Below are 12,703 nucleotides of genomic sequence, written 5' to 3'. Positions count from 1 at the left end.
TCCTGGGGGTGGGGCTTGGAGTCCACTGCCCGCGGAGCGGTTCGGTTCGGTTCGGGGGCGCGAGCCGCCGGGCGGAGCTGGGTCGCGTTGCGCTGTTCGTCACAGTGCGTGGCCAGGTAAGGAGCAGCTGCCTGCGCGTGGCCCGGCGTGACACCTGGGCGCCGCTGGCTGCTGCTGCTGCCGCCCCGCGGGGGTCGCGGCGTCGTGCCCAGGCGGCCGGCGGCATTCGCGGCGGTGAGCGCGCGACACACGCCCCTGCGCCCTGTGGACGAAGGTTCGTTACCCGCTGGCGCGCGCTGTGCCCAGCCCGGTGGGACGGACGGGCGGGCCCTGGCACCTGCCCCGCCTGGCTCACGAGCTGCGGAACGGCGCCAGGGCCCCCGGGGGGAGTCGGCCAGAGCTGCCTGGCCTGGGGAAGAGCTGAGGCCGTTCGTTGGCAGGACTCTCACCCGCCGCTCTTCTGGGCCTTGAACGTGGGAGATGCTCGGATACATGGCCCCGTTACCTAGCAAGTAACTGGAGAGAGAGGTGCCGACAGTCTGCCCCCGCCCGGATCACAGCACCTCTTGTTTGGCTGCTCTCACCTCCTCCCCCCGACATTACAGCCAAAGTACTATTCCCTTGTGCATCTCCCCAGCCCCCCAGGTATCTATGCCTTGGATAGATTTGGGGGTTGAAGGGAGCTCCCCCAGCTCCTGGATGACTCTGCCTTGGATTGTAGATGGTGAGGGAAACTTCTGGGTCTGCAGTTGAATGTCTAAGAACTTGCATGGCACAGGGAGCTGGATGCCGATGCAGTGCTTAATGTGTAATGAAAGAGGTGCCCTGGGCTCAAACAATTTTTTTTACTTTCATAATTGACGTAGCAAGCCTAGAGGTGCCAGGACTATGAACTGCCAAGCCTAGAGGTGCAGGGCTCAGCCCTGGCAAGCCCTGGCACTAATTAACCACTGGTGAGATGGTGAGGGTTTAGCAAGGAGGCATACAGTGTAATGAACTAAAATGATATTTTAAAATGAAGCAGAAATGTGTTATCTTAATTCTAGCAGAAAAGAGAAGGGTTTGAATCTAGTTACCAGGAGTTGACTCAACTCCCGATTTATGCTGCAATTGGTCCTAGAGAGAGGTGTGGTGGAGGGTGTGTCTTGTACCCTTATTGTATGGATAGGGTCTCTCATAAACTATCTCAGAATATCTTGAAGGGGGCTGGAGTTCGCCACACAGGTTTTAAGGGAGCCCATTTTAGTCTTATCTCAGTTTATGGCTACCTGCCTTTGATGTACTGCAGTATATCAGTTATGGAGAGAGGCCGATCTGGGCTGGAAACTAGTGTCTTTATTCACTGGAAGTGAGAAGTAACTAATTCCTTAGCTAAGTAACAAAGTTCTAGAACTCTCAGGTGTGTTGGTGGTGAAGTTGGTTCACCACTGGGCACCTAAATATATACCTACCTAGTAAACTGTTGTTGTTTTCCCTATGACACCCTTCCCCCATGTTTCAGAACAGGAGACAGAAAAAATATTTGTGGTTTGAAAGCTGGAACAGAGAGAAGGCTGTTAACAGAATCTCTGAACTCCATCTATGTTGTACTGAGCTGGTCTTTCACTTTCATTCACAGCCAGGTATCTGTCAGAAGTGAAGCTGATTTTTATTAAGGAACTGAGATCCGTAAAAATCCAAAGAGTGGAAATTTGGCAGTCTTTTAGTGCTCTCTTCTTAGATTGTTGTGACATTTGCCTTTTTTTAACTTGGGAGTCATTCAGCATTCAGAACCTGCTGAAGTGTTAAGAAGCCTAAAAACTACCTTTTTTTTTTTTTTTTTTTTTTTTTGTGGGGATGGGGAATGGTATTTTTTGTCTAAATGACTTAAGCTGGTGGTGGTAATTTTGCAGAGTCAGATGTGGCACAATAGGGCTAGCAATCAGATCTTCAGGAAGGGTCTGTGCCATTTAAAGGGTGCCGAGCTGATTGGTGGTGTGGAGGAGGAGCTCCTGAATAAAGAGAAGAGAATCAAAGGCTGCTAGCTGCATTCCAGTTCCCTTCCCACTACTTTAACTCTATCTGCAAGCAGGGAACCACAGTGTAATTGGGTCCCTGGCTCATTTTTGTTTGTAGTGTAGATGGGCCCCTTGTGTTGTTATGTGGAGTTTGTGTTGTAGCTGGAAGCTGATTATGGTGTCTGCTTGTTACTTTCCCAGGAGATGAGTGTTGAGCTACCCGGCTGGCTAATGGAGGGAAAGCAAAAGAAGAAAAGAATCTGGCTTTGTTTCTGTTGTCGGGCTGGAGGTGAATAAGCTGTGAAATGGGGGATGGGCACAGATTTATCCTCTAGATCTCATGGTAACAGCTGCTGCTTAAATACTTCATCTGACCCAGCCCCTAGAGTGGAGAGTGAAGAGGGGGGCTTATGCTTGTCGCCTGGATCAGTTCTGCACAGGTCACTATAGAGATGGAAACACTATTTTCAGTTCAGACTATTTTCCTTCCAGATAGCCTGTGGGTCCTGGGTGATGTGTAGTTATGATAATGATTTTGTTAAGTGCCTTCTAGCTGCAGTCAAGAGGAGTGCTTTATAGAGTCCTAGAAGCTGGAACATACTTGTAGTAATATTTCTGCTGGTTTTAGTTGTATCTGTTGTGAGTGTTGCAGGGCTCCTCAGGGAAGCTTATGCCTCCTGTTCTAAAGCAGTGTTTTTCTACCTTTTTTAAGTTTGCGGACCCCTAAAAAATTTCAAATGGAGGTGTTCGACCCCTTTGGAAATCCTAGATGTGGTCTGTGGCCCCCGAGGGATCTGTTGACCACAGGGGTCTGTTGAAAAACACTATTCTAAAGGATTTCTGTCTGCCTTGACTCCTCTTGATTGGGGAGCAGAATCTCAGATTTAAAAAAAATCCCATCTGAGATGGGACTTCCTAAACATGGTTCAGATCTATTTCCCTTCAGTTAACTCTTTAGCACCTGGAAACCAGCAGACTGGAAACCAGCAGACTGGAAACCAGTCTGTTCTCTTGTAGCTGGAAACTGCCTCTTCTGGTTTTAGTTTTCTTTCTCAGGAGCCATGAAGGATTCACTAATATTGGGCTTCACTTTGTGTTCTCCTGGCCTGTGCTTTTTGCACTACACTCCTTTTTGTTAACTGGTTCTCAACCTTGCAAGCAGTCCAGGAGCCAGGTGAATTGGGTAGGAACATATTTGTGGGCAGAGTGGGAACTAGCTGATGGTCTGAGCATATAAGGAGTAGGTCGGTAGTGAAAAATCTGGCTCAGGATGGGGTGAGTTAGAGGTCATTATTAACTTATTATTGCTTGGAGACTTCAATCAGGCTGAAGGTTTTTGTGCTGGGTGCTGTACAAAGCCGTAAGAAGACAGTCCCAGCCTTATGTTTTGAAAACCACTCAGCAGTGGGAAGTAGGAAACTTTCCCAGGAAGGAGGAGTCATCGTTTTCTCTTTGGATGTGCATTGTTAAACTTGTCTGTCTGCTGTGACTGTAATCTTCCTTCCCTTAGGCTCTTCATTCTCCTCATCTCAATCCTTATATTTCTAGAAAAAATATTGTGGATGAATCATTGGTAGTATGTCTGGTGTGAAGTTGAAGGATCTGGTTTTGTGGAACATTGGACCAAATCCCAGTGTATTACTGGGATGGCCTATATCTTCCAGGTAGTGGGGGCTATTCTTCTCCATTGAAGACAAGCTAGAGCAGCCAGAAGGGTATTAAACTAACAACACAAAGGGGATGGTGCTAAGTAGGCCTCATATGGTATAAACTTGGACTCAATCAAAGGCTACGTCCAGACTACCCGCCGTATCAGCGGGTTAAAATCGATTGCTTGGGGATCGATATATCGCGTCTCATCTAGATGCGATATATCGATCCCCGAGCGCGCTTATATCGATTCCGGAACTCCATCAACCCCAACGGAGTTCCGGAATCGACAGGGAGAGCCGCGAACATCGATCCCGCGCGGTGTGGACGGGTGAGTAATCCGATCTTAGATATTCGACTTCAGCTATGTTATTCACGTAGCTGAAGTTGCATATCTAAGATCGATTTCTCCCTCGTAGTGTGGACCAGCCCATAGAATGTGAAGAGAGGATATGTTTGTTGTTTATATACCACAGGTAGGAATCTGGACACCTAGCAAGAGGAGCCAGACATTCTTATTGATGAGAAAAAACTTCATATAACTGGCATTGCAGAAACCTGGTGGGAGGATTTACATGCCTGGAATGTAAAATCCTGGGAAGGACAGAATGAGTGAGAGGTGTGTGGGGCGGTGGCATCATACACGAAAGACGACATTACCTGATTTAAAATTATTGATAACTCAGAACCACAAAGTTTTTTGAATGCATATGGATGTGCTGACTGACAAAGTATAGGCTGGTGAGGGTCTGTTACACACCACAAAATCAAATCAGAGAACAGGATGAGTTTGTAATTAAACACCTGTATGTAATGTGTAGAAAGAAATTGGTATTGTGGGAAACTTCAATTTGGGAGACATATACTAGAAGTTTCATACAGCCAGTGGTAAAACATAAGTTTCTGAAACTTTTAGGTAACTTTCTAATTCAAAAGGTATTGAATCTAACATGAAGTAATCCTGTTTCGTATCTCACTGTGGCTGATAAAGATGAATGAGTCACTGGACTGGAAGTTGGTGTCTGCCTAGGGACAAGATCATGGTGTAGTTACATTCAAAGTGCCAAACTGAGGAAGAGTCAAACCAGTAATCTGTATACTTGGTGTTTCAAAAGGGTTACTTTCCCAAAGCTGAAGGAAAAATTTAGACAGAAAAATGTGAAAGATTGGGAGTTCTTAAAGAAAATTTTATTAGATGGACAAAAAGCTACAATTCCACAATCAAGTGAGCGAACAACTTTGGCTAAAAGCCCATCCCGGTTGAGTGGTAGTAATTAGAACATCCTGGTAGTAATTGGGGAGAAGCAGCAAATAGGAAAAAGGAGAACAGATATCAGTTTTCTACACTTCATAACTTCTAATTTATAAGAGAAGCTAAAAATATCAGGGAAAAATTATGCCTGGTAAGGCAAAGAACAACAAAGAATTTGAGTGTATGAAGAAGACAATAAATTGTAGCAATGGTATAGCACCTTTACTAAATGAGGATGGTGAAATGGATGATAATGATGAAGAAAATGCAGAAATGTTAATTCTATATTTGTTCTGTGTTTGGAAAGATGCAGGATGATGTACGTACTTCACTTGTGGATGAGCAAGTACCTTCTGCTCCCTTAATAAAGGATGTTAAACAATATCTACAAGGGATAAATGTTATCCAGGCCTGCTGATTTAAATTGACCCAAGAATCCTAAAAGAAGTATCTGTACCAGTGATAACTTTTAATAAATCTTGGAATGGCAGGAAAATTCCAGAAGACTGGAAGAGTACCAATGTTGTGCAAGTATTCAAAAAGGAAGTGGGATGACCCAGGTAACTATAGGCTACTTAGCCTGACATTAAATCTGGGCAAAATAACGGAAAAGCTGATACAGCATTCAGCTGATAAAAAATTAAAGGATGGGAAGGTAATGAATGTTAGTCTACGTAGTTTTCTGGGAAACTGGTCTTTTTAAACCTGATTTACTTCTTTGAGATTACAAGTTAGAAAAGGTAACTGCATGGATGTAACAGACTTTTGTAAGGTGTTTTTGACCCTATGACATTCCAAATCAGTAGTATACTATATAAATAATGCACATGTTAAATAGTTTTTAATCCATCTAATCTCAAAAGTAGTTGTTGACAAGCTTAAGCGCCGAGTTGCTGGGTAGTGCTTGACCCACACTCTGCCCTAAGCCCTGCCCTCACTCCCTCCCTTTCTCCAAGCCCCCACCCACGCTTCACCTCAGAATCTGCCTCTCTCCATGCCTCCCATCTGACCCTTACCACTCAGCAGGCACCTGAAGATGAGGCTGCCCGGGGTGCACAAGCTGCAGAGCGTGACCATGGTGCACAGGGGAGCGCCACCAGGGCTTGAGCACCACCCACCCCTCCCAACCCCAGCTTGACGACGGGCTGCATCCCTCTCATGATGGCGCTACACGTTGCTGCCTTGGTCTCCGGCTCCAGCTCTAGCTCCGCCCAGACCTGCCCCCATGAGGCACACTCTAGGCACGGGGCTGGAGACGGGGTAGCAGCATGTGGTGCCGGCAGGAGCTCGACGTGGATGGGCAGACAGACACAAAGCCAGGGTTGGGAGTCCCAGCCTGCAGATTTGGGGGGCTCTGGCCCTGAATTAGGTGGGCCTGGTTGGATCCTAAGTGGGTGGGCTATGGCCAACCCAGGCCCACCAGTGGCTATGCTTCCCCAGGTCCCTGCCCTATCCCGCCACCTCCACTTCTCCCTCCACCAGTGTCGTGGAACACCTGATCACCAGCAGGCAGGAGGCACTGATCACCGGAGGCACTAGGGAGCGGGGAAGGTGCTGTCCCACCCACTGTTTTTTTCCATGGGTGCTCCAGCCCCAGAGCACCCACAGAGTTGGCGCCTTTGTCAACAAGGAATCGTCACTGAATGGTGGTGCTCCCAGTGGGGTTTTGCAGGGCTCGGTGCTAGGCCTGCTGCTATTCAAAATTTTCATCAGTGGATCTCATGTTCTATGGGCCTGTGTTAGACAGGATGTCAGACAAGATGATCACACTGGTCCCTTCTGGCCTTAAAATATGAATCTAGAAGTAAATATAAGATTACTGCTGATGAAAATTTGTGAATGACACAAAGGTTGGTGGAGTGGTAAGTAATAACATAGGGCAGTCATGCAGAGTAATCTTGCTCACTTGTTAAACTAGGCCTATTCAAACAAAATAAAATTTAATACTGCCAAGTTCTAGGTTAGACATCTAGGAACAAACAGTGCACGCCATACCTACAGAATGGAGTACTGTGTCATGGAAAGCAGTGACTCTGAAAAGTCTTCTAGGGATCCTAGAGTACAAGGAACTGAACATGAGCACCTGTGGCAAAAGTGGCTAATGCTATCCTTGGATGTGTAAAAAGGGGAGTAGTCAGTAGGGAGATGATTTTGCCTGTGTATACGGCATTGGCGAGACTGTTGCTGGAATACAGCATCCAGTTCTGGTGTCCACATTCTTAAAGGATGTTGAAAGATGTAATTGTGTACAGAAAAGAGCCACAAAAAAGAGAAAAGGGCTGAAGAAAATGCCTTAGGCGTAGTCAACCCTAGAAACTTACATTGGTATAGCTACGTCTTTCAGGAGTTAAGTTCCCTGTAAGCTGCACTGCGGCCTAGTAAGCCCCACTCAGAGCTGCGGCAGGGAGAGATGCCTCTCCCTCAGCATGGACCTGCTGCGGGAGAGACACCCCTCCTCACTGGCCCCAGCGTGAAGCTGCTGCAGCTGGGGGAGAGGCACCTCTTCCCCTGCCCTGAGCTGCAGCAACAAGAGAGGGCTGGGGGGGGGAGTCCTCTCTCCCCTCTGCAGCCCTGGGGTAGCCTGCACCCCCAAACCCCTCATCCCAAGCCCCATCCCAGAGCCTTGACCCCTAGCTGGAGCCCTCATTCTTCCCCACCCAACCCTCTGCCTCAGGCCTGAGCCCGCTCCTGCACCCCAAACTCCCCAGCCCCACCCCAGAGCTCGCAACTCCAGCCAGAACCCTCACCCTTCTTACCCCCACACTCCAACTCTGTGCCCCAGTCCTGAGCCTCCTCCCACACTCCAAACCCCTCAGCCCCACCCACACCACATGTTTTGTTATGTGCATCAATATGAAGGTGATATGTCGCAAAATTCACTCCACAGATGGACATAAAAAATAAGAGGGATTACGGCTCAGGGGTGTGAAGAATCCACATTGCTGAGAGACATAGCTATATCAGCCTAACCCTCAAATGTGGACAGCACTAGGTCAGTGTAAGAATTCTTCCCTCAACTTAGCGACTGCCTCTCTGGGAGGCAGATTACTTACATCAATGGGAGAAGTGCTGCTGTGCAACTGTAGCATTTTAAGTGTAGTCATACCCTCAGAGTGAGAGACTTAGGGAGATCAGTCTATTTAGCTTATCAAAAGGGAGATTTAGAGGTCACTTGATTACAGTGTATAAGGGCAACTCTTAAAGTTGCAGTAGTGCAGCTGCACTGCTTCAGTGAAGACACTACTAGGTCGATGGGAGAAGCTCATCAATATACCCCACCTTCCCCATTCCATTCATTTCTCCTGTTTTCTGTCCTTCCTCATTCTCTGATCTCCGCAATCCTTTTCAATTCTTAACTTTTGGAGGCAAGGAGAGGAAGTTATTTCTGTGATCCCAATTTACCAACATCTGTCCTATGTCTTAGAACTGCTACACCTGCTCTGGGGAGAGCACATTAAAACAGGAATTAAACATACTATTAACAAGTGGCTCAGTTTAAGACTCCTACAGCCATGTTACCCAACTTTGACATTGGCTGACTTCTGTGTATTTAAATTCTCATCGTAAAGTAGCTTTGCATGAATAGCTTTGATTCTGTTGCTGCTTAGGCCATTTTCTGGTCCCCCCCCCCCGGGGGGAGGGACTCTTCGCTAAAAGTAGATAGATAAAGGTTATATTGGGTTTAAAACATTGCCTGCGCATGATATTTGTTATAGTTTTTATGACTTGCCATTTTTGCCACCATTTCCTGGTGCATTTTTCTAAAATTTTTAATGATTAAAATTAACCCTAGCAGCCAGCTCCTTGTGCTCTGATACACTACTGCCTAGCTAAAAAGAAAAAGTTGTCCTAGTAAAATTGCCTTCTGCAGAATCTGACCTGGAGTGGCTGTTTGCCTCTCTGGTTCTTTGGTAAGCTTCACGTGGCACTGCTGCGGGTCCCTGTTCTAACCTCTGTCCTTCATGCCCTTGGAGATTTTTTCAAATATTCCGGCATTTTGTCTTTTGGAATGGAGTTCAGATAGCACAGATTCGTCTCCCCATACAGCAATCAGATGCAGTACCTCCCATTTGGTCCATGCTGGAGCTCTTTTGTGATTCTGGGACTCCATGGTCACTTGTGCTGATCAGCTCGCTAGGCTGGCCCAACAGGAAATGAAATTCAAAAGTTTGCGGGGCTTTTCCTGTTTACCTGGCCAGTGCATCTGAGTTGAGAGTGCTGTCCAGAGCGGTCACAATGGAGCACTCTGGGATAGCTCCCAGAGGTCAGTACCGTCGAATTGCGTCCACAGTACCCCAAAGTTGAACCAGCAGGGTCGATTTCAGCACTAATTCTCTCGTCGGGGAAGAGTACAGAAATTGATTTTTAAGAGCCCTTTAAGTTGACACAAATGGCTTCGTCGTGTGGACGGGTGCAGGTTAAATCGATTTAACGTGAGCTGCTATTAGGCTGTCTTGCATTCTAAGGCTGATGGGGGTGGGGTGGAATTAAGATCACTGTCCTCAAGGTATTCAAAGCTTCAAATTAAGCATGGGATTGTGTGCATAGGTGCCAACTTCCTCTCTACCCTGGGGGTGCTCGGCCCACCCCCATTCCACCTCGTCATCCAAGCCCCCACCCCTGCCCTGCCACTTCCTGACCCTGCTCCTTTCAGGCCCTGCTACCACTCCACCCCTTCACCCAAGGCCCTACCCCTGCCCCGCGTTTGCGTTTTCCGCTGGGTAGAAGAGAGGGAGGGAGCTTGGCTGCCAGCAGGCGCTAAGCTCTGAAGCACCCATGGAGTCCGCACCTCTTTGCAGATGCCACCCTGAGGGATTAGAAATGATTTGAAGAATCCCTGAGTGGGGTTGGGGTAGAAAGAATTGGGCTTTAGGTAGAGTAGGTATCTTGGTGAATGTGCTGTGGCCTGATTATACATTACACTGGTTGGTGCAATGTATAATCAGACTATGTTCAATTGTGAGTGTGGGACTGAATTGGAGTGGGGACTTGTTCAGAACTGGAATTTGATCAGAAAGCATGTAACATTGTGGTGTTCCTATATGAACATTATCTTAATTCTTTTCACCCGTTAGAGGAAATGTTATGTTAATACGATTAACTTAAAAATAACAGTAAGATTAAAATTACTGGCATAACTCAAGTGAGGTGGGTACAAACTGTCAGCAGTTAACCCTTCAATCAGTTTTCCACATAATTGGCTATAAAGGGAGCTTGGCTCCTGGATCCCATCCACTTTTCTGGCTTTGCTGCTTTCCTGTTTCATGACTTCAAAAGGCAAATTCTGTTCCTAGCTGGCTTGCTATCCAGGTATTACCTTGTCATTTGCATTGGGTTGCACAATGTGACCTTCTATGTGATGCCTGAAATTAAATCCTCCTAAATCCAGATGGACTATGTGGCTCAGAGGATTGCTGAAATTGCCTTTTCCTTCACTTATTAGTCCAAATAGTCTGGCTTGCACAAAATGAGTTCGGATGAAGTGCTAAACCATTTCCTAGTCAACCCATTATATGCTTGATGAAACGTCACAGCTGGCACTTGCTGGCATCTTGGCAGTGTCATGAGATGGGGTAAGCACTAAGTAGGCATGGAAATCAAACTACCCTGTTGTTTTTAGAGATGGTCTTTGTGGGTAAAGTCAGTGTGGTGGTGGGGAGGGGTGGCTAAGTGAGCACTTCTGCTCCTGTGCTGGATCTGCATCTGAGGTACGAGTCATGTGAACAATGTTAGTCAGTCAGGTGATGACTAGTCCCAGCAAGGAATTTTTTGTACCCTGACCCCCTCCTTACAGGCTTTCTCTGCAGCTTTCCTTCGGGTACTGTCGCTACCTCTCAGAGCTGGCTCAGCTAGCAGCAGGATTGGTCCATTCCCAAATAAAGCTGCAGCATCAGCTATAGAGGACAAACCCAGATGAGGAAAGCTTGGAGGAAGATGAAGAAGCAGCTCCCAACCAGTGCTTGTTGTTCCCAGTAGGGAAGATCCTAAGTTGGAATCAGTAAGCCTCTACAATCTGTCTTCTCTTCTGTCTCTCCCCTTCCAACCACTCAAATCCCTTCAAAGGAAGCTCCTGATGAAGCCCTATCCTCTCAACCATTCCCTCTATATTCTTTTGGGGGGGGGGTCTGTCTATTTGCTTTTCCACTGAACTTCTGCAGTTTCCAGCTGCCTAATTAAGTACCAAAGGCTTGTGGAGGAAGGTGAACTGGACGTAGACCTTGATCCCATCCCATTTCTCCTCTGTCTCAACTTGTAGATGCTGCCAGATGGCAAATGTCTTTGGACAAATGGGCCTATCAGATCTCTCATATGGCTTGTCTCTTTAAATATCTCTGAGAGCCAGAGCTAGGAAGAGGATGATGGACAAGCTATTTTCTTTCTTAGGTTCTTCAGAGAGCCATATTGTTCTATGTGAATGTTGGAGATCTGGTGTGCTGCTCTGACCTCTCCTCACTGTTCCCAGTAAACTGGTAAAGCCCTTCAGATTAGATTGATATATTCCATGGCTCTTCATTTGTCTCCCATGATTCCTGCAATCAGATACCATTTCCTCTGATGAACACTTCTCCCCTGCTATCCAGCAAGCCCAGGATGGGGCAACTTCTGCTCTATTGGCTTCAAGACAGCATGCCTCCAAGCTCTTGTGGGTGAAGAGCTTGTCTTAATATCAGTCTTCTGTTTAGCCTGTCATCGGAGTTTCCTGAGAGGCCCTGGCAGTGTTGTTAACTTCCTCAGAGAAGAAGGGGTCCATATCTTTCTTTACTTGGATGATCTGGTTTGGTCCCAGTGCTGGCAGGCTACCCTGGGGAGTCTGAGTTAGCAGGTTATTCAGGAACAAGGGTTTGTGATCAGTTAAAACAAATGGCTTGTCTGCATTTGAAAGTTGATGTGGATTAAGGCAGGGTGTGAATTTAAAGTGCAATAGCTGTTCCCTATCTATGCTTATGTGTAGACAAATCCAAAAGCTACTTATTATTTCTTTCAGGGCGGCTAATTTGTCTGTGGGCCAGATTGTGCAGTCTTTTCAGCAGTGGTACAAAGGTTAGAAATCTTGTGCAGACATTGCTCCAGCACCTCACTGTGGTGATCAAGAAAGGCCTTCAGCATCTGAAGGTGGTGTGTTCAGGTACAATCCAGAGGGTCCTCCCAGAGGCCTCCAAGCATTTCTGCTATCTGTGTGGGATCACAGCCTGTAAACCCCTATACAATCAATCTCGTAGAAAGAGAAAATAATATGGTTCCTTCAATCTCTGGGATAGTGGACACATCTGAAATCTGTCCAGGAGGAGCCTTTGGCATAAATGCTGATAGTCAGGTTTGGTTTTGTGTGGAGTAGCACCTTAACAGAACACATCCTGTTGTTTTTTTCCTAATGTTTGATTTGGTGGTTTTGAAATCCCACATCTTAGGGCACATGTAGTAGAAAGCTCTGTTGTGCAGCAACAACTTTAACTCCATCTTAATGAAGGTTTTGTAAATGAATTTGACTTTTTATTATTCTGAGAAATGACTGAACTTGTTTGCTGAAATTAAAAAAAAAATCAACCTGAGCCAGAAATGAAGCATGGAAAAACTTCAGCCTGAATGGATAGTTTGTTAGTTACAAGCAACTGAAAACAGGAGCTCTGTAATGAGGAGTGTTAGGCAACCTTAACTTTAGGCATTGCTCTGCCTATAATAATGAGCAGGGAGGCGGACTGGGTAATCTAATGAGACGCTGTCTCTTAATTTTTGATTTTGCCACACTTGTAAGGATGTCATTGAAGAGATTTGTGCAGTTTTCATTTTGATTTTTTTCAATGTT

At 46.4% G+C, this 12,703-nt stretch overlaps 1 protein-coding gene across 12 annotated transcripts in view; it reads left to right on the top strand.

The window, feature by feature from the left end:
- The window catches only part of PLXNB1 (plexin B1), a 252,065-nt gene that overhangs the window by 9,750 nt on the left and 229,612 nt on the right, over positions 1-12,703 (top strand). For 8 of the 12 annotated variants that reach the window (XM_030568224.1, XM_030568227.1, XM_030568226.1 and 5 more), the window contains exon 1: positions 20-116. The exons of 1 other annotated variant lie outside the window; for it this stretch is intronic. The gene's annotated coding sequence lies outside the window, so the exon portion shown is untranslated. Of the gene's footprint in view, positions 1-19; positions 117-1,501; positions 1,623-2,198; positions 2,287-12,703 lie in introns of those variants that run through there. 3 more of the 12 variants (XM_030568219.1, XM_030568220.1, XM_030568221.1) reach the window with 3 other exon arrangements.

Source organism: Gopherus evgoodei, chromosome 7, assembly GCF_007399415.2.
Source record: "Gopherus evgoodei ecotype Sinaloan lineage chromosome 7, rGopEvg1_v1.p, whole genome shotgun sequence".
Taxonomy (NCBI): Eukaryota; Metazoa; Chordata; order Testudines; family Testudinidae; genus Gopherus; species Gopherus evgoodei.
Note: the sequence above shows the minus strand (reverse complement) of the source record. Positions and strands in the feature narration are given on the sequence as shown.